This window comes from Meriones unguiculatus, chromosome 5 (assembly GCF_030254825.1).
Source record: "Meriones unguiculatus strain TT.TT164.6M chromosome 5, Bangor_MerUng_6.1, whole genome shotgun sequence".
Classification (NCBI taxonomy): domain Eukaryota; kingdom Metazoa; phylum Chordata; class Mammalia; order Rodentia; family Muridae; genus Meriones; species Meriones unguiculatus.
Genome location: NC_083353.1, coordinates 87,705,383 through 87,726,017, shown reverse-complemented (window position 1 = coordinate 87,726,017; position 20,635 = coordinate 87,705,383). Strand labels below are relative to the sequence as shown.

Genomic DNA, 20,635 nt, shown 5'->3' with positions numbered 1-20,635 from the left:
TAAACCAGAGATCAACAACTTAAACAGACCACAACAAGTAGATTGAAACAAAAATAAAAAGCCTTCTAGATAAATAAAAATCTTAAGTCCAGATGGATTCACAGTAGTGCCCACAGTAGAATTCTATTTCCAAAATATTACTGAAACCAACACTTCTTAAATATTTAAAAACAATAGAAACAGAAGTACTACTCCCAAACTCCTTTACAAAGCCAGTATCACTCTAATACCAAAACCGAAGTAAAGACATTACAAAAAGGAAAACTGTAGGCTAATATCCTTAATAAACACAGACACAAAAGTTTTCAATAAAATACTGGCATACTGAATGGCAACATGAATCAAAGAAATCACATAGAGACCACTTCTGATCCCGTTTTCAGTTCTGCTCCATTTATTCCAGAGCCCAATGCTTTCTAGGGACTGCCACCTTCTGTTAGGCCCTCACCATCCCTCTAAAGTTCCAGTTGTCTTTTCTGGCCTTGAGACCCAGTAGCAATCCATACTAGCAGGAGAACATTGTTCCAAGCTTCTTTCTTATCTAAGCCCCTGAAAGGAATAGATTAGAGGTGGCAACCAGAAGACTACAAATAGAAGCTGTACCCCTCAACTAGCAGAGAGAAGAAATAGACCAACTCCAGATGTTAGTTTTTGCAAATTAAACACACACATAACACAGACTCAGAAAGACATACATGGTATATACTCACTTATAAGCAGATTTTTGTCATATAGTACAGCATACACATACCACAATTCACAGGACCCCAAGAAGATAAATCTAATGGACATCTTAGACTTCATGTTGGACCACTATTTGGGGAAGTGGGGGATATCTCTGACAAGGATTATCTTATTTGCTTTTATTATCACCTCCCCCCTGATGAGACTTTCCTACCAGGCCATAGGGGAAGAAGACAAACTCAGTCCTCATGTGAAGTCATGTGCTGGGGTGTCTGGGTAGGGGGGCTCACCTATTCTAAGGAATAGAGAGGAAAGGAGATAAAGGGAGGATGGGTGGGGCTGGGAGGAGGAGTAGGAGGGACCTATGACAGAGATATAAATTGAATTAATTAATAAAAATATGATTAAACCACATACATTCACACACTCCAAAATAACATGTCTTCTCAAAAAATATGAAACCCATAGTAATGTTCCCTAATGAAAATGGCCCAGAACAATTCCCAATGAATTATAGAAGACTATAACTATAGAAAAAAAAGAAAAAAAAAACACAAAGATACAGAGACGAAACAGGAAAAGGTACAAAAAAGACATAAAAACCAAGTTTGAGTTTTTAAAGAAATCAAAGCCAAAATAATGATGTAAATTAAAATCATAAAATCAATTAAAAAGTGAGGGGAAACCTCATCAACAAAATAGATTATCTCAGAGACAAAAAGTCAGGGATCAAAGTAAAGTAAAGTAATTTGATCACTTAATAAATGTCAGTGAGAATTCTTTTTAATTATGAATTGTATGTGGCAGAGTTGTACAACACCATGAAAATACACAACCTCCAAATTTATAGGTATAAAAAAAGAGAGTACCACAGCAAAGGCAAAAATATATACATATATATATTCAGTAAAATCATAGAAGAAAAATCTCTAAAACTGCAGAAAGAGATCCTCATTCAAGCTTTAAAAGCCCACAGAAGACAAAACAAACAAGACCAGAAAAAAATTCTTAACAACATTATATCTAAAAAATTTAAAAATATAAAATAAATAAAGGATATTGAAAGCTGAATAAATACAGAATACTGAAAGCTTCAAGACAGAAAAGTCAAGTCATTCACAGAGGCAGGCCCTTTAGAATAAAGCCAGATTATTTGAAAAGAACATTTAAAGCCAGGAGGGTCTGGAAAGGTTTACTCCAAGTACTGAAACTGCACACTGTCAACATGGATTATTATACCCACCAAAACTATCTATTAAAATCAAAGGATAAATCAAAACTTTGCATATTAAAAACCACCTTATTGTGTCTATCAGGACATCTCTACAAAGGACACTACTAGAGATATTTCAATCTGAAAAAAAATAATAAACAGAACCAGGAGATCACAGAGAACAAATAAGCACAGAAAACAAATAAACAATGCCAAGACAGATAATCAGAAAAGATCGGAGAAAACCCACAAAAATATGTAAAATGACAGGAATTAAATAATCTTTAAAATAATTACTATGACTATCAATGGTCTTGACTTTCTAGTGAAAATATAGGTTATTAGAAAATAGGGTCCATCTTTATGCTGTCTCCAAGAAACACACTCTACCATCAATGGTAGAAAGCATCTTAGGGCAAATGGAAAAGAGTATTTGAAGAAAATGGAACTAATAAACAAGACAATATAGATACTCTAGTATCTGACAAAATATGCTTCAAACAAAAATTAGTCAGAAGATATAAGGGAAACTTTTACTCATTAAAGGTAAAAAATATACCAACAGAATTTAACAATTCTAAATATATACCCACAAAACAGAGGGGCACTCAATTTCACAATAGAAACAATATTGTGGGTAAAATCCTAGACTGGCCCCCAAATCAATGATAATGGGTGACTTCAATAGCGTACAGTCATCAATAGACAGGCCATCAAGAAAAAAATAGATAAGGGAAGAAACTCTAGACTTAAATAACACCCTGAATCAAAAGGGCCTCGAAAATGTTTACAGAATATTCCATGAAACAGTAATGAGTACAGATTCTTTTCAGTAGCCCATGAAACTTTCTTCAAAATCAACCACATATCAGAACACAAAGCATGTCTCAAAAATATAAAGATGGAAATAACACTCTGCTACATGACCACCAATTGAGAGAAATATGGATTTCAATGGCAGTAAAAAAAAACTTTAGAAAATTCACAGACTCATGAAAATTAAAAAGCACCCTACTGAATGGCATTGTGTCAAGAAAGAAATCAAGAGTTAAATCTAAGTTTCTAAAATTGAATGGAAATTAAAATGTAGCATATTAAAATATATGAGACAAAACGTAGTGTCAAGAGGAAATTTTATACCAGGGGTTACCTACATCAAAGAGAGAGAGAGAGAGAGAGAGAGAGAGAGAGAGAGAGAGAGAGAAACAACAAATTAATGATTTAATGATGCATCTGAATATTTTGGAAAAATAATAAGCAATGCCACAAAAACACAATAGAAAGACTAATCAAAATCTAGATTAAAATTAATGAAATACAAATAAACAAATATTACAAAAAAGTAATAAAACTAAGAGTTGCTGCCTTGAAAAAACTGACACATCTTTAGCTAAATTAAACAAAAGAGAGAGATCTAACTAATGAAATTAGCAATGAAAGGGGACATTACAACTTGCACTGAGAAAATTAAGAGAATCATGCTTTAAAAGAGCTATATTCTGCCAAACTGCAATATCTGAAAGGAATGAATGAATTTATAGGTACATGTGGCCTAGAAAAGCTAATCTAAAATAAATAATTTAATCAGACTCATATTACCCAATGAGATGAAACCACTAATTAAAAATCTCTCATCTAAAAAAAAGTCCAGGGCCAGATGGACTGAAAACAAAAAAAATCTACCAAATCTTCATTGAAAAAAAAACTAGCACCCATACTCCTCAAATTATTCAGTAAAATAAAAAGGGAACATTTCCAAATAATTTTTACAAAGCCAATTTATCGCTCTGATACCAAAAAACAAGGTCCCAACAACGACAAAAAGGAAAGGCATAGGCCAATATCTCTGACGATCATAGACATAAAATTTTCCAATAAAATAATTGCCAACTGAATTCAAGAACATATATCAAAGAGATTATTCAACAAGATCACATTGGCTTTATCTGATTGATGCAGGGATGGTTCAATATACATAAGTCATTAAATGTAATCCCCCACACAGACAGACTAAGGGACGGAAACTGCACGCTCATCCCATCAGACGCATAAAAAGGTTAAAACGGAGTCCAACACCACTTCATTATAAAAGTCTGAGAGAATGTAGGCATACAGGGAACATACCTCAACATAAAAAATGAAATAAATAAAATAAAAATAAAGGCCGGTCAATAAACCATCTTGCTAAATAGAGGAAAACTCAAATATATATGTGTGTGTGTGTGTGTGTGTGTGTGTGTGTGTGTACTAAAACCAGGAACAAAACATGTTCAATGTTATAGTTCCATTTTCCCCGCTGGGCACCGTGGGGGAAGTGTGCTCTGGAAGGTCCGGGCTCTGCTGGTCTCCAGGAGCCCTGGAAAGGATGAAGTGCAGGGTCCTGAGTTCTGCTTGTCTCAGGAGCGTCAGACTCCAGGCAGGAAAGGGTGGAGCACTGAACAAGATCCAAGATCGATGCCACAGGATTTCAGGCCCCGCTCGAGATGCGGAGGAAAAAGATTTCTCCACAGTGAATGAAGCGTCTCTTTTAGTTGAAAGTTCAGGGCTCCGAAACTGAGACAGGGGCCTGGCTGAAGCCCAAGCTGATTCGGACGAGTGGAAAGGCTGCTTCCAGAACAGCAGCGTTAACCACTGTCTAAACACGCAGGAGGCGTACAGGTGAACATGCCTGTGCCTGACTGGGCTACGGCTAGAACTCAGTCCCGGAGCTGAGCCAGATGGTGGTGCTGCCCCTGGCTTGTGGAGAACAGCGACAGCTCACTGCCACAAAAGGGCGCTGTGGTGAGCCAAGCAGCAGGGAAGAAGACGGCAATGGTGATCTGTGCTGACTGGCTGATGAACAGCAGAAGCCTGCAGTGACAGGCCAGCTTCTATGGTGGCTACAACAGTCCCCGGAAACAACTGCCTGTGATGGTTGTGGCACCCGGCTACAGCCTGGCCAGCAGTCAAGTGGGGGTCCAATGGCGAATTCTTCAAGGACGGGGGAGAGGGCCTTCTTTCCCCAGTGTTGCTGCTCAGAATAAACAGCTATACCATACAACCTTTAATTAAATAGATGGCGTGCTTTTTTTTTTTTTTTTTTTTAAATGTTTTTACAAACTTTGGACAGTGGGAAGGGATTTGGGGAATGGATCCGTTTCATTGGCTGAGACTAGGACACTGATGATACTCTATTTCCATGGGGAGAAATAACAGGTGACAAGCTTACGTGGCTGACCACCTGTAATCACCTTGGGGTTGTGTCATGTGCTCCTGAGGCAGGCAGGAAAACAGGGAGAGAGCTTTGTCCACACCTTCCTTTCTTGGGAGGAGATTTTAAATCCCAAGTTTGAGATTTCCAGGGTTTGAACATGCTCCATCTAGCCAGTTCCTCTGCCAATTCCCCTGGAGGCACGGCCCACCAGCCCCACACAATACAGTACAGAAGTCTCAGCTGAAGCAAGAAAACAAGTGAAGCAGATAAAAGGTGATACCACCAACAGGAAAGGAAGAACTCAAAGTAATCTTATTTCCAAATGATTTTATTCTATACATAAAAATCCAAAAGATTCTCCTCCTAAAGCTGATTTAAAAAATCATCAAAGTAGCTGGATACAAAGCTAGCACAGAAAACTCCTGTATACAAATGATAAACACCAATAAATAATTCAAGAAAACAGTATCATTTGAAATAGCTTCGAAGAGAAATATCTTGGAATAAATCTACCTACAGAAGTAAAAGACTCATACAATGAAAACATTAAGACCTTGAGAAAAGAAGTTGAAGAGTATACCAGAACATGGAAAGACCTCCCATGCTCATGTATTCCTAAGATTAATATTATAAAACTGTTCACCTTGCCAAAACCAATCTATAAAATTCAATGCAATCCCCATCAAAATTTTAATTCAATTCTCCACTGGAAAAAAGTCTTAAATTCCACATGTAAATGTGAAAGATACAGGATAACCAAAATAAATCTTAACAACAACTGCAACTAAAACCAACCTAGATTTCAAACTATATTACAGAGCTACTGTAATAAAAACAACATCATTCTGGCATAAACGTAGACACATCAATGAATGTAATATAACTGAAGACCCACATGAAAGCCCGTACTCCTACAGCAGCATGATTATTGACAAAGGAGCCAATAGTACGTATAAATCGGAGAAAAGACAAAATTTTCAGTGAATTCTGCTCATCAGACTAAGATAGCTACATGTCACAGAACAAAAGTGGATCTTACCCTTTATCCTGCATAAAACTCAACTTCAAATGGGTTAAGAACTTCAACATAGACATTCTGATAGAGAATAAAGTAGAAAATACACCTGAACCCATTGGCATTGAAAGGACTTTCTAAACAGGACTCTGCCAGCTCATTATTAAAGACTAACGATTAACAATGGAATTTCATGAAACTATAAGGCTTCTGTACAGAAAAACAAAACAAAAAAAAAAAACAAAAAAAAACGTCGTTTAGCCTATAGAAAGGGAAGAAATTTACATCTAGCAGAGAGTTAGCATCTAGAATATACAAAGAACTAAAGAAAAAAAAAGAAATAAAAATTTATGTTGGCTATGGATTGCTATAACTGCTTTTACTATGTTTAGGTGTGTCACTAAGAATGATCTCTGAGCTTATCACATGGATTTTTTTTCAAGTTTGCTTAAATGGTGGGTTACATTTATTGATTTTTCATATATTGAAAAAAAAAACACTGCATCTCAGGGTTAAAGTCTACTTGATGATGGTGGATGAACTTTCTGAAGTGTTCTTGGATTTGATTTGCAAAGATTTTATTGAGTGAGTATATTTACATCTTTGTTCATAAAAAAAAAAACTGGTCTATAATTTCCTTTTTGGTTGTTGTTGAGTCTTTATGTGGGTTGGATATCAGGATAACCATGGCCTCATTAAAAAAAAAATGGAAATGTTCCTTCTGTCTCTATTTAGGGGAATAATTTGAGGAGTGTTGGTATTAACTCTTCTTTGAAAATCTAGGGAGAGGAGGAGGGTACAAGGACCGGGAGGGAAAACTGTAATGTGAATATATTGTATGAAAAAATAACCTATTATGAATAAAATGGAAATATTACTTTTAATTTTCATTTATAAGGTTAATATTAATAAGATACTTTGAATTTTTGCTTAAAAAAACCTAAACATGAAAAAAACAAACAACACAGTTTTAAACTGGGGTATAAAACTAAAGATAGTTCTCAAACGATGAAACAGACAAAGCCGAGAAATAATGTTAGATGTCAAGGAAATGCAACTTAAAACTACTTTGATTACTTCATCTTTCTCCACTCAGAATTACGAAGATCAAAAATACAAATAATGAGAAACACTGGTATGGACATGATGAACAGGAAATCCTTAGTCACTGCCGGCAAGAGCATATTCTGGAGTGGCGACTACAGAAATCAGGGTTGGAGTTCCTCAAAAAGCTAGAAACAGCTCTACCATGTGATCAGCTATCATTCTTGGGCATATACCCAAAAGACTATCCTGCTATAGAAATACTCCCCCATTTATGTTGGTTGCTCCTCTATTCACAGTAGCCAGAAAGTGGAAACAGTGGTCAGGAATTCATGCTTGGCAGTGTAAACCTAAGCAGCCACCCAGAAGGTCATAGGTCTCAGAGGAGAACCTACTCTGCCCCTTTCCTAAGCCAAGATAATATCTGACCTGGGATCATTTACGAGAAAGTTTGTAAGAGCCAGAGGACCAGCTTGCCCGCTGGGAGATTATGTCTTCTGTAGAGGCAGGGAAGCTGCACTCATGCAATCTGAACCATAGAGTTGCCCGAGGCCGGCATAATGCCAACAGTCATCATGCCAACATGGGTGGGGGAGATTTCACAAGACCAAACTCCTAGATGAAAAGCTACCGGTAATCAATCAATGGCTGCTTGGAGGGAGAGTTGGTATTCTGAAAGGTTGAGCCCCCTGACAGGTTATCTAATCCCCAGCGATCATCTCTAAACACAAGTACGTGCAAACAACACAAAATGGACTCAATAGGTTGTGTGTGTGTGTGTGTGTGAGAGAGAGAGAGAGAGAGAGAGAGAGAGAGAGAGAGAGAGAGTGAGAGTGAATGCGGACATGTCACAGTAATAATTATAGAAGAGTTAGTGAATTTGAGCAGAAATAGCAGAAGACATGCAAGAAATTGAAGGGGGAAGAGAAGGGATTGAACTGATTTCAGTTCAGTAATTATGTATGAAATTCTCAAAGTGTTAAAAATTAGTTACATAAAATACTAGAATTGGTATGCCACTAATTGAGGGGAGTGTATCTAAAATACTGTACAACTATGAAGGATATTTGGAGTTGAACACTATGTATTTTGTTATCTTATATATAAATATATACACCTATGTGTACATGCATGTTTACATGACTGTGAGTGAGGGCACATACACACAGTGGCCAGAAGACAACATGCAGTTCTGATCCTCACCTTCTGCCGTGTTGGAGTCAGCGCCACAGTTTGTTTTCTGCCATGTCCACGTTAACTACCGAGCCCACAAGCATCTCATCTTGCTATGGCCACACTGAGATTACAGACCTGTGTTCTAAGGTGCCAGGCTTTACATGGGTTATGGGGATTCGAACTCAGGTCCTCATACATTCACAGCAAGTGCCTTTACCTGCCGAGCCATTTCCCCAGCACTTGAATTAAATTTTTTTTTTGAAGTTTTGTGTATAATAAATAAAGACTAAGAGATCAACTAAGACCGGTATGGACATTTGGGCAGCATCTTACAAGATAAGCTGGCCCCGGGCAATCTTTCTACTTGGCTGACTCACACTGTTGAATAAATTAATGTGGTCTCTAAATTCAATTCCGCAACCTGACTGAAATTAATAAATCCAAATGGTCTATTTAAACCTTTAATTTTGGTTCTTTCTTTTTATCTAACCAAATCAGCAACGATAGCACATTAAATGCAGCTCTCTAGCCTCGGTTATCATACACATTATTTCAGGTATTTTTTTACTTGACACTTATGAACCTTCATAAACACCTATAGGTAATTAAGAGAAAAGTGAAAGTGATTTATGACATCAAGGAGGCATTTCCACGGCCGGATGCGAAATTCTGAGCTCTCCAGGTGGGACGCACAGACCTTTTATCTTCACCATAAAGCCATTAACATTTAAAAGCTGGCAAGGCTGGTATTTCACGTGGTAAATAACTTCTGATACAACCATCCACACATCAGTGTCAGAGACTCACACTCCAGTCTGACCTAGCCATGGATCTTGGAGGCGGCCGGATACTAGTTCGTAGAGTTCTGTTCGGCAGCAATAAAAGCTCAGGAGAAAAATCCTCAGAGTGCAATATTAATAATTAGCAGGCTGGTGACTAGTGTGCCTTTAAGAGCTCATAAATTAGAAGTCCATGTCATGAATACTGCAAACACCCCACTAACACATATGCTCCTGAAAACACAGTGGGCCATAACGAGGGAGGTAAAATGGGGTAGCTTTTATAATTTATACATTATTCATTTCCCATTGGTTTTCATAACAAACAACTCCTGGCAGGAAATGAGCTGCCAAAGAAAAGTTACAGCAAAGGAATCTTGAGGCTAGAGCTAACTCAGCTAATAAGGGGAAAAAAATTTTTTTTATTAGTGTTGAAGAGGCTGTTGCTACCAGATAGAGCAGCTGGCGGAATGTGGGAGGGCCGGATTTTACCCTTTGTCCACAGGGGATGAGAGTTAGAGATCTCACTCTCAGCCTCTGAAGGGCATTTTAAGCTAGTCAACAGGAAGGGAAATTGGCAATGTGGTTACACCATTACCTACCTCCGAAAGTCCTTCAAAGATTCCTCTGCAGCCAATACCCTCAATGTATTTCGTCTAGCAGAATGTTAGCTTTTGCTTTAGGGGACTTGTTTTAATTTGTAAACATCCCGTTGAGTACTAAGCATGTATGAAGAGTTTATGCCTGAGGAGACGCCCCTTCAAGGGACCATTTCCATTTTAGAAAATGCAGCTGAGCAGGTACACATTAGAGCTTGATGGAAAAGCCCAGGTGACTGTTAGCAAGGAGGTACACCTTTCTTTTCTCTCTCTTTTTCTTCAGTGACATCAATTTAGGAAAACGCAACGTTCTGAGGGCTCTCAATCACTACAAACACTTAGTTTGCCTCTGCGATGGCGAAGCCTTCTGGCCTGAAGCGAACATCTTGTAGTGAACTTTGAAAAGAGATTCCACGTTCATTCCAGTCCCTACCTTAGCCCCGTTATGGTCTTGGAGACAAGTTGATGCCCACCCTGTTCATTGCTAGTTTTAATGCAAAAATCCATTATTTTAGCAACAGCATTCATAGTGCCTTACGCTAAAAAGGGAATGTATTTCTACAGAATTTATGCTAACCCCCAACCCTCAATGGGATGGTGTCTGGAGATGGACCTTTGAGAATTAACTAGGTTGAGATGAGGTCCTGCGAATAAAGTACCATGATGGAAGAAGAAAAGACATGAGGTTCATTCTTTCTCCCTGTCCCACCCCCCCACTTCCTCTCTCCTGTCCTCTTCCTTGCCTCCCCTGTCCCCTTCTGTTTTTTTCTCCCACTCCTTCACTTCCTCCCATCCTCTTATCCTCTCTGCCTACTTCCCTGTTCTGGTGTCTGAGGCAAGTCACACTAGGCTAGAACAAAGCCAGCCCTCACAAAGAAGGTGACCCCCCCTGGGGACTTGGACTCGGATTTCTAACCTCAGGGACTCTAAGAAACAAATACAGGCTGTCTCAGCCTTCCAGCTGGTGTCTCCATGGCAGCACAAAGAAAGGTCCATAAAGTTTGTGTGATTTTGAAATCCAGCATTCAAAATCTAGAGTTACTTACAGCATTTTTTCCGTTTATGTTTTCTTCTTTCTTTCTCTCAGCAGTAGTAGGTAGGGATTGAACCCAGGGCCCTTCACATACTAGGCAAGTGTGCTATGGTCAGTGTATATATGCAGCCCTTTTAATGTATTTTTTTTAATTTAATAGTAGAATTTTATTAAGTTGCATAGACTGGCCTTAATCTTTTTTTTTAAACAGGTGATTGTTTATTATCATGTTTAGCAGGAGTGAGAGTTTTTTTCTCTCAGTTGTTAAACCTGCTCTTCTGCCAATAAACACGATGGCTAATCGACATGGCTGTGTCTTCCAGGGCTGGTCAAGGAGCTGCAAGGTGCTGAAGTTAGGGAAGGATAAAGTCTAGACTCTGAAGTACTGCAGCTGTCAGCCTTTTTAATGTACTCTTTTTTTTTCATTTTTATTTGTTACAATTTATTCACTTTGTATCTCAACTGTAGCCCCCTCCCTCATCAACTCCCAATCCCACTCACACTCCCTCATCTCCTACTATGCCGCTTTCCAAGTCCACTGATAGGAGAGGTCCTCCTCCCCTTCCATCTGACTCTAGCCTATCAGGTCTCATCTGACTCTAGCCTATCAGGCCTCATCAGGATTGGCTGCATTGTCTTCCTCTGTGGCCTGGTAAGGCTGACCCCCCGTAGGGGGAGGTGATCAAAGAGCCCGCCACTGAGTTCATATCAGAGACCGTCCCTGTTCCTGTTACTAGGGTACCCACTTGGACACTGACCTGCCATGGGCTACATCTGTGCAGGGATTCTAGTTTATCTCCATGCATGGTCCTTGGTTGGGGTATCAGTCTCAGAAAAGACCCCTGGGCTCAGAAATTTTGGTTCTGTTGCCCTCCTTGTGGAGCTCCTGTCCTCTCCAGGTCTTTCTATCTCCCCCTTCTTTCATAAGATTCCTTGCACTCTGCCCAAGGTTTGGTTATGAGTCTCAACATCTGCTTTAATACCCTGCTGGGTAGAATCTTTCAGAGGCCCTTTGTGGTAGGCTCCTGTTTCCTGTTTTCTCTCTCTCTTCCGATGTCTATCCCATTTGCCTTTCTGAACAAGGATTGAGCATCTTATCCAGGGTCCTCCTTCTTGCTTAGCTTCTTTAGGTGTACAGATTTTAGTCTGATTATCCTATATTATATGTCTAATATCCACTTCTAAGTGAGTATATACCATGTGTGTCTTTCTGCTCCTGGGATAGCTCACTAAGGATGATCTTTACCAGTTCCTACCATTTAACTGGCCTTAATCTTGCTTTGCAGACCAATCAAGCCTTGAACTTGCTATTCCCCTGACTCAGTTCCTAAATACCTATGATTCTATATCTGTACCACTAGGCCTGGCTGTATATAACTGTTCACCCTGATTGGAAGAACTCATTTATAAAAAGAATTCATAACATTAGTGATGTTTAAGTCAGGGGACAAAAGAGTGAAGAAGAGGGGGATGGAGTCGTGGCAGGAAAGAAGCAAAGGCCCTGTGCCTAAACTGTTCTTGGGATCCTAAAGAACAGCAACACTAAAGTCAGAAGCCCCAGGGGAGAGCTATGCCTGCTGGCTGATCCCCTGGCTCCTTTCCTGTCACTTAGCTGTCAGATGTCTCCCCTGTTCTTTTGGAATGTTGTTCTGGAGAGAAGATGGAAATCCAGAGCCCTGTGCCTCCAGCCTAATGGCCAGAACTGCTGCAGTTCCTGCCACAGTGAGCCCAAGGAGATTCAGGCAATCATCTTGTTTTTGCCACCAGGAAAAAAAAGACTTAAACCTTAGACAAGAACTTTAGATCCTTAAGAGTAGGGGCCTCCGGTAGAGGCTGGTGAAACAGAAAGTGGAGTGAGCAGCTGAGACCAAGGTGAAGGATAAAATAGCCTGAATGAAGGGGCATTTCTATGTGATCTAGCACCTTCTTTCTCCCTCCTCAGTAATGGGAACATTCAAGGAACATATATAATGCAGGGGAAACAGCTGAGTCGGTAAGCTGCATAATAAGCCTGAGAACCTCAGAGCGGTCCCCAGAGAGACCCAGGCAGGAGGACATGCACTTGTTATTCTAGAGCTGGGAAGGCATGGACGGCAGACCCGTGCAGATCACTGGCCAGTCATCCTAGCCAATACCAGTGAAAGACACTACCTCATACAATGAGGTAGATACCAAGTAAGGAATGATACCGATGGCTGTCCTCTGGCTTCCACACTTATTTTCAACCCCCTCGCATACATGCACAGAGTTAGACACACAAGGAAGATATGATTCATCCTCACAGAAGACTCAGGCCAGAGAAACATGGAGCAACTCCATGACCATACCCAGCGAGAGCCCATTGCACCACTGTTGTCTGGATAGAATCACAGAAAGACGTCAGCGGTCCTCTTGACTTTTAGGACATTTTGGCCCTTTAAACTCCTTCCATGAACCAGCTCACTTCAAGCACCCGCACATACGGTGGCTGAGAGCAAGGCATGGCTGCTCAGAGGCAGGGGATGCATTGAGGGACTTCTGCTACTGTTCTATTTTTAAGAAATGTTGCAGACACTGCTATGGAGAGCAACAGGTAACATTCTGTATGAAATATGTTTCGCCAGCTGGTGCCACCAGCCAGTCCTCCTCCTGTGCAGCTGCTTTACTTCCAAGACTCTCCAGGGGCCGATGGGGCAAGTCACTCTTTGTGCTGTGCCTGTGACTGCTCTTCCAACTCTTCTCCCAATTACGTACTGACCCTCTCAGCATTCTGCTTGAATGCACTTGCCCTTAGCCTCCAAGTGATGAGAACTTGGAGACGCGTATCTACATCAGCGTGTCTGCCTGACATCCTGGCTTCCTGGCTAAATCAACCCTGGTACAATGAGAAACGTAATACTTTTGAGCAATGGCAGGGAAGTTGTGGGTGGCAGCAAAGGAAATGATACTGAAAGCATTTGATCCTTTATGTGCCTCAAATTGAAAGGGCTCCCTAAGGGCACAACCATTCCTTGATGAGTTCTGAAGGCTCAGTCTGTGAGCCAGAATCTGCCAGGCCAGAAATAGTCAAGAAATATCTGTTACCTCTCTCCTGGTGTTGAAAGAGCTGGGCTGTTCTCAACCCTGTCAGAAAAGCTTGCTTTTGCAGTGGACAGCAGCCAGTGCTGAGATGCATAATTGGTCAAAGTGCTGAAAATAAGAGATTGGTGCTCAACCATAAACGGGACATGTATATTAACCCCAATCACAGACCGCTCGGGCTCAGGTACCACTGAGGAAGAGAAGGCAGAAAGAATATAGGAACAGGAGGAAGAGAGCAGTGCCACGGAATACAGTCTCCTGGCTGTGGCATGGCAATCACATTGATGAACTCAGGCCAGTGCATGACCTACACAAGACCAAGACAGCCACAATTCCAGCATAGGCCATTTCGAGCCTCACTCTCTTGGGAGTGGGCAATTTCTGAGGGAGGAAGAATCGTTCTTTTTTGAGGTTATGGCCACTGTTGGGATTGCCGTGTTCTAGTTGGTGGCCCCAAACCTGTGCATTTTTGAGCAGTGTTTATAGGACTCAATGTATTATAAAAGAGGGGTGAGGACATAAAGTTGAGAAGCAGTTGTTGGGAAGATATAGAAATTATGGGGGGAAGTGGGGTAGGTGTGACCATATTTCATTACATACATATATGGAATTCTCAAAAACAGCATAAAAATTTAAAGATATATCTATTAAGCCAACCAGAAAATGGACAGAACAGGAAATCACCATGTTAAGTGAATAGGCCACTTGCAGAAAGATATGCGCTGCCTGTTTGTTTTTTTTTTTCCTCCTCATAAATGGATCCCCTCTTTTAGTTTTTAATATATAAGTTTATATGGGGCTCCCATCTAGATCTGGTCTTGTGTTTTTGCTTCCTCATTGGCCAAGATGTGAGGGGCTTTGCTATGACCCCACCATCAGAGAATCATTCCATCATGCCTTCACCATCATTGGACCGAACTTTCTTGAAACTATGAGCCAAAGTAAACTTTTCTCCCCTGAGTTGACTTTGTCAGGTATTTGCTATCATTTTGAGATAAAGGAACTAAATATACACATTATGGGTAGGGCTGGGGCCTGCTGGATTCAGTACATTTTTTTTTCTACCGGGGAACCTGAGAGATGAGGTTCAGAAGTCACCGTGCCCATGTGCTATTGATATCCGTAGATGTATTTGTCTCTTCATTTCAGAAAAATTCTTTAGTGTCCTTTAGCTAAACGTATTATATATTTTTTAAATCTTTGCGTGGAAAACTTATAGATCACTTTTTCTCATCTGAGTTTGTGCGTTCTTTGTTTTATCTGCTCACTGGCATTCATTGTTTTGTTATTATCTGGGTTCACAGCGATCATATGTGGTCCACACTTAAATGCTGTTCACATACTTTTGCTACGGATTCTGTCATTTCTTTAATGTCATTTGTTTTAGGGGTAGATTTTTGTTTCCGTGGGTCTTCAAATCACTTTGTTGTTTTGATAACTAATATAGAAAAAAAAATGCGAGATTTGACAAGCACATTCTATAAGCCAAATTTGACAGACTTCATCCTCCATCTGCCACTGTCTGTCAACAGATAAGAGTTCTGAAAAGTTGGACAAGTCCTGCAGTTTCCGTCGTCCCTTTCAAGTCTCCAGAACAGCCTCGTTATGATAGAGTCTGATCTTAAGCATGTTTAAGAGTCCAAACTTGAAGTTTCTCTTCTTGTTCGGTTCAGACCCACTTCAGGCAGAGAGATCAGCCATGTCCACGGGGTGTCTGCTTTCCCCTCACCCCTTCGTCTAGTCTGGCACCCGCTGGGTTTCTGAAGCCTGATGTCTTTCGTGCTGGAAAAGGCCTTGTTCTACTAGATGAGCCCCCTAGAGGATGGCAGGAGCACAGTACGGAAGCCTTCCTTGTGAATCCTTAGCAGTGCCCAGGCACCACGCTGCAGTGGCTTCTCACCACAGCTCCCAGAAGGTAAGTGATCACTCCTTCCAACTGGCCACATCCAAGTTCCTTATGCCTGAAATCTCTAGTCTCTCTTTCTGGTTCACTCCACCTCGAAGTTTTGTCTGGTGGAGACTCTTTCACAAGGCGTCCTTGAAAACAGCCATACTTTCTTTCTTTGTTTTACCTCTCCGAGCCAATCCAAGAAGGCACAGACACCCATCACTATTGTTCCCCTTACGCTGAATTCATTTGGTTTCAGGGTGGCTGTTTATCTCTTCCCTACCCAATGTGGGGAGGACATGAATATGAGAGTATTTCCCCATTGGCACCTTTCCTCATCGTTCTTTTCAACCTCATCTATACAGCAAACCCAGAGGTGATTATCCATGAAGCTTGGCAGGGCCATCTATGAGCATATTTTGTGCTTGAGGTCTTGCTTATCTTTGAGCAACTGCATTTAGCCTATGATGACAGTAAGCACCTGCTGCATTTCTAATGCAACACATAATGTGTGGTGTAAGAAATTACTTTTCAAGTGGCTATTCTTTAGCTTTCTCTTGCCTTCATAAACCATTCTCACAAACACAGTAGCAGCTTAAAACAACACAATTTTTTTTGTCTCACAGCTCTGTAGGACAGGGTCTCATTGAACTAAAATTAAAAATCTTGCATCACAACGTTTGACTCATTTCTGGAAGTTGGCAGGGGTCTCCAATGTGGGGAACACTCTCCTTATTGGCCTCCTTTATCTCAAGGGTCAATCAGAACTTTCCCCTCAGTCATGGGAATATCAGTGGAAGTAATTCACGACCAGATTACACTTTTAGGATTTTGTTGCATCTCGTAGTCTGTGCCTCCTAGACCCCAGGGCTTGGTCCCACTTACAGAGTTTTCTCAAGTATACGTGTTCACCTCCTCTGTGGAGTCTATAAGCTCTCTCTAAAAGATTACTTACTTCCCTAAAAGATTTCTGCAAATTTTTTTTGTTTATTTTTGTGTTATACCCAAATTTGTTGGAGTCTATTTTCATGTCGTCTTGTCAAATAATTCAGGCTGGAACCTGGGGTTAATGTTCCTCAGAAGCAAAGGCTTCGTGAATGTAATTCTGAGCCGTTGATTTCACAGGCAAGGAGTACTTCTATGTGTCTGTGACGTATTGGATGCTAAGACTCTGAGATCAATAATATCTCAGTAAGTACAATACTTCATTTTACCTCGCTCGGGGAAGGATTCATTTTATTTGGGAGAAGTCAATGAAAGAAGGATAACTAATAAAAATTCAGTGTTTCCTTCCAGTGATTTAGGTTTCTGCTGAATTTGAAATTTTTATGCCAATACTCCATGGGTCACTGATTTAGACAAATTAAAGGCATAAATCATATGAATGCTATAATTGCAGGAACAGTTTGGTTTTCACTTTACATTTATACAATCTATTTGTTTTGCTCTATTTTATTGCCTGGCTTTACCCATTTTCCTCGTTATGCGAAGGCAGTTTCTCCTTGGGATATCCATTTGTCTATGTCTTGCTTATGGAGTCCTACTAGGTGTGTGCTAGACTTCAGCAGCTTTCTAGATAGTATGCATCCTTTGCAAAAACGGACAGTTTCTAGCTGTCATGTCCACAGTCTCATCAACTTATGAAAAGTTCGTATAGAGAGGGTCGGTAGGCAACTAGCCAATGGTTCACTGTGTGAAATCCATCTCCAAATTACCCTTCCACACAAATGAGTAATTATAAACAGTATTTTTTTTTATAAACAGTATTTTACTAATCTACTATATACTAGCTCAAGACAATATTACACTTATCTTCCACGTGACCCAAGGATGTAGGATTGTCATCTTCAATTTAAAGATTGTAAATTTAAAAAAAAATTTAAATGTAGGTACCATAGCAACATGCTTCAGACACATACAGAGACAGCATAAGGAAGCTGTCTGAAGCCAGGTCTGACATACTCAAAGCTCCTTGCTGCCAACAACTCTAAAATTTTGATTTCTGCTCAACTTTCCCATTTGCCTCTAAAGAACTCAAACTGTGTTTATGTTCATTTTTGACACTTTCATCAGCGTGAAAACATAAATCTTTGTATGAATTATCACAGAAAATGTAGAGAAGTTGGGGTTTGCTCTTAACACTGAGCCATCCAGCTAATTTTATTCTGGGAATTGACAGTGGCCGCTGTGGAGTCCTCCTCAAAACACTTCTAAGACCAACCTGGGAAGGTGTGCTTTTACGGGTTCTAATCATGGCCTTCCCACACCCCTCTTAGGGCAGGAAAAAGAGATGGCAGTAAGCGAGCTTTTCTTGAATAGGTCAAATTCATTGTAGAATGAAGTTAAATGACAGAACTTGAGATCTGGAAAGATGCTCAACACAGTCCATTCTCTCTGTTCCTGTTTGAAGATACTTCACAGATGTTCATCTATGTTCCTCTTGGCATTTCACGAGTGTTTGGGTTTCTACTTAGGTCTGCAATTGTGTGTACTAATACATGTGTCTTGGTGAAGTGTGGTTATCAGAAGCACTGTCTGTGCCCAAACATGTGGCCCCGGTTCTGCCCACGTCATTTGCTAGTTGCTTGACCAAAAATCAACAGATTTAACTGTTCTGAGCCTGTACTCCTATCTGTAAAAAAGATGCCGACGTGAAACAAACCTCACAAGGTTGAAAACTTGTTGTCTTTAAAAAATATATATGTGTTTCATAAGTATATACTCATGTGTATGGAAGCTTTTCCAGCATATAGACACTGCAGGAATATATACTCATGAAACACTTAAAAAGACAGGGTTTTGCTGTTCCCAGGCTGGTCTTGAACTCACTCAGGATGGTCTTGAATCCTCATTCCTCTCCCTCTGCTTCCTACATGTTTGGATTGCAAGCATTGCTGTTATACTCAAGCTATGCGTTGCTGGGTACTGATCCTAGAACCCTATGCTTCTAAGCAACATTCTAGCAGCTGAGCCATCTCTCCAGCCCTTAACATTTCTTAACATATAGTACATACTTGATAAATGTTAATTCTTTTTGTCTTGTATGCACACTTAGGTATGCATCTCAATGTTTTTTGTTTTTTTGTTTTAATTTTATGTGGGGAAGAGCTTTGCTTGCATATGTCTGAAGCAAATGCAAGGGTACTTGCAGAGGCCAGAAGAGGGCATCAGAGCTAGACACTTATGAGCTGGCTTGAGGGTGTTGAGAACAGAACATGGATTCTCTAGAAGAGCAACAAGTGCCCTTAACCACTGAGTCACCTATGGAGTCCCTGTGTCTTCAGTTTTGGAGAGCACACTTGATACTAAAAGGAGGTACTTTCAAAAACGACCCACAATTAGTCACACACAGAGAATAAGAGACTTTGCTGAGCCTTAGATGGGAGGTCTGTATCCCACTCCCTACCCCCCAGGTGGGGCTCAGAGGCTCTTCCAGGAAGAGGGTATAGAAAGAGTGCAAGAGCCAGAGATGACAAGTGACTTGAGGGAAACAATTTCTATAGTACACAACAGGGAAGTTACAAGCGTGAACTCACAGCAATTGAGACTGTATGCACAAGACCGATACAAGATCCAGCCAGGCAAAACTCCAGCATGGAGGAGTGGAGAATGGCACCAAGTCCATCCCTAGAAGAGAAACTGCTAACATTGGATAGCTACTAGTACAGGGAGAGTCGATTTTCATTAATGGTGTGGCCACCTCAGGTTGACCATGTCCCAGGGTACCCTCTATACCCAAGAGTATAGAGGGTACCAATACAAACTAAATGTTATAGGTTTAAGAGAGGTGCGGGAGGGGGTGTAGAGGGCGGGGTGGATACAATAAAAAAAAATATGTCATATGAAACTCTCAAAGAAGTACTAAAAACATTTTTAAAAAATGATTCTTGGTGGCAAGAATCATTTTTATGATTTAGAAAAAAAAATCCCAACATCTCACGAATTTACCATTAAGTTTCATTTGCTGGTTACGATTTACATCTTTGTCCTACAACTCAAAGCTGAACTGCAAGTCAGTCTCCTGCTTTCTCTGAGACAACAGCCCATGTTTGGGCTAACGTGCAAAGAGCTGAAAGGAACACAACAGTGCTGGGTTTTAGTGCACAGTCATGGGATGGATGTGACTGTGTCAGAAGTCACAGGCTAAGGAGGTCAGGTTGCTTAAGGAAAGCAGAGAAGTCATGTTGCCTCCTGGGAAGGAGCACAGATTTGGGGCCTCTGTTGCTGAGGTTTTGAATCTTCATTTTCCCACTTCTCTGTGAAATAGTAAACGTTATTTTCCCTTCTGTTTTAGTTGCCCAGTTGCAAAAAGGGAATAGGCATGGTGCCTACCTTAGAATTTTGTTAATCTGGTACGTTTTGCAAAGCATTTAAAGCAGTCTAATCGACGACCTCTATTTTTATCACTAAAGTGTGGAGAACAAGGAATACAGAAGCAGTGGCACAGTGATTGAGCCATCATGTATCAACAAGGCTGAGCAGCAGTAACCAACAAACCTTACATACTTATGATGATGATGTCAAGAGGGGGCAAAGGGGCAATGTCAACTTTCCCATTTACCCAACAGGACAGTGTTGAGTCAAGGTCAGGTGGGAGCATGTAGATGTGGGGGAACCATCTGCCCACCATGAGCCACAAACGCAATGCTCCTGCCTCATTACAAGGGCCATGGACCAGGGGAGGCAGGAGAGAACAGGAGGACGGGAAACAACACGAGAGCAAAGTGGAGACAATTTCCAGCTACAGCCTGAGAAGAAAGGTTCTGTGATAGTGCGCAGATAGCAGCTTTGCTGATACATGTGATGAGGAGGCCTGTGAGGGAGCCACCTGGTGACCGAGGATGATGTACCTGTGGGCTTGGTGGTCTCCGGTGGGGCTGCGTCCTTTACTGTAACACACTTCATAAAACTGACATGCACTTATTACACTGCTTGAGTTTAGGGAGACCAA

General features: G+C 40.7%; 1 long non-coding RNA gene across 2 annotated transcripts in view; it reads left to right on the top strand.

Moving 5' to 3' along the window:
- LOC132654242 (uncharacterized) overlaps positions 1–20,635 on the top strand; it is a 125,551-nt gene that overhangs the window by 80,776 nt on the left and 24,140 nt on the right. Inside the window, exons 6-7 of one of the 2 annotated variants that reach the window (XR_009591897.1) lie at positions 15,470–15,711; positions 16,810–16,875. The exons of the other annotated variant lie outside the window; for it this stretch is intronic. This is a non-coding gene — a long non-coding RNA (uncharacterized LOC132654242). Of the gene's footprint in view, positions 1–15,469; positions 15,712–16,809; positions 16,876–20,635 lie in introns of those variants that run through there. 2 annotated transcript variants of the gene reach the window in all.